Source organism: Orycteropus afer, unplaced genomic scaffold (genome assembly GCF_000298275.1).
Source record: "Orycteropus afer afer isolate SDZICR_OR568_19922 unplaced genomic scaffold, OryAfe1.0 scaffold00027, whole genome shotgun sequence".
Classification (NCBI taxonomy): Eukaryota; Metazoa; Chordata; class Mammalia; order Tubulidentata; family Orycteropodidae; genus Orycteropus; species Orycteropus afer.
Window position 1 is genome coordinate 10,499,963 of NW_006921614.1, and position 2,113 is coordinate 10,502,075.

A 2,113-nucleotide genomic window follows, 5' to 3' on the forward strand; every position below is an offset into this window, starting at 1 on the left:
CTTTGGAAAGGGATCAATCAGAAAAAAGATCAAAACAAAATGAAGAAAGCCTAAGGTTCATGTGGGATACCATCAAAAGGAATAACCTACATGTAATTGGAATTCCAGAACAGGAAGAGAAAAATAAAGCCACAGAGAAAATAGTTGAAGATTTGTTGTAAGAAAATTTCCCTGATATGATGAAAGATGAGAATATATCCACTCAAGAACTTCAACAAAATCCTAACAGGATAGACCCCAAAAGAATATCACTAAGACATATCATCATCAAACTCACCAAAACTAAAGACAAAAAAAGAATCCTGAAAGCAGCATAGAAAAAATTAAAAGTAACCTACAAAGGGCAACAAATAAGACTAAGCTCTCATTTCTCAACAGAAACCATGCAGGCAAGAAGGCAATGAGATGGTATATATATAACCTTGAAAGAAAAAAATTTCCAATCAAGAATTATGTACCCAGCAAAATTGTCCCTCAAATATGATAGTGAAATTAGGAGATTTCCAGACAAGCAGAAATTAAAGGAATTTGTTAAAATGAGACCAAGTTTACCAGAGATACTAAAGGGAGTCCTTTGGCCAGAGAACCAACAATAGCATATAACAACCAACCATTAACACACATGGTGACATAACCCAGAAACAAATCTAGTTATGGAAGTACCCAAAGTAAACAAGCTTACAAGATTATAAACAGGGAATCAGGACATCAATTGGCAAATGAGGACAACTACAAACCAAAAAGAGGGAAAAAATAATGTAGTTACAGAACTTCTAAATGGTAAGGAAGTCAAGACAATTGCAAGATAAAATGGACTGTTCTAAACTTAAAATGATCAGAGGCAGTGACAGTAAAGGTGGAACAGCCCATGGATCCACTCACTATTTCCCTTTAAAAATGTATCTTTTACTGAATCCTTCCACTACCTATCTGTAGTTTGTTACACTGTGGTGGCTTGCATTTTGCTATGATACTGGAAGTTATGCCACAGGTATTCAAATACCAGCAGGGTCACGCAGGATAAACAGGTTTCAACCAAGCTTCTAGACTAAGACAGACTAGGAAGAAAGGCCTGGTGATCTACTTCTGAAATTTAGCCAGTGAAAACCCTATGGATCACAACAGAACGTTTTCCAGTATGGTACTAGAAGATGATCCCCTTAGGTTGGAAGTCACTACACGATATCCACAGCAGTGAATTCAAGGATCTGACTCATAGCAACCCCCATTGGGTTTCCAAGGCTGTAAATCGTTACAGAAGTAGATCATCCCATATTTCTTTTGCAGAGCAGCTGGTAGGTTTGAATCGCTGAATTTTCTAGTCAAGTTACACCACCAGAGTGCCAACAATTGTGAAAATGGCACAGACTGGGAAATATTTTGTTCTGTTGCACATGAGGTTTTGATGAGGTGGAGCCAACTCACTGGCAACTAATAACAATAACTGAATCATTATTGTCTTGGATGTATGGCATGATAGAACTCTCTACAAGTAACTCTACCTTCTCTCTTTACCTTCTCTGGATTTCTTAAAGAAGATCAATGGTGCACACAACTGATCTCAAAACCCACACTATTTGCTTGTTCATACGAGCTTTGGCTCATAAAAGAAATTAGATAAAATTATTTTCTGATGAAATAGCCTCTTTCCCCAAATCTCCATGGAGGAAATCTCTTTCCACCCTGAAGGCCTTCCCTGACCACTCCAGTGCACAATGACAACTCTTCTCTCCAACTCTTTTGCCAGCACCTGTTATCTGCTTTTACAGAAACTACTTATTTATACTGTGCCAAATAAAGAAGTGCTTTGTTTTATTAACAAACATTCATTATGTCTCAAGATGTACCTAGTACTTTGAGTTACCAGAGTGCCCGGAACAAGTACAGTTATGCAAGTCAGTTCGTTGTGTAAGGATGCCTGGGCAAAGGAACAAGTGATAGTGTAATCTAGCCAGCTATTTGCCAAACCCTGGGCCCTGGTGGGGAAAGCTGGTGGGGAGGGAGAGCTCCAGGCACCATCAGCTAGCCAAACCAGGTGTCCATGGGGGTGCTTCTACTCACCTGGATTTCACTTTCTAATTTATATAATAATGAGACATGTGGGAGGGGAAGT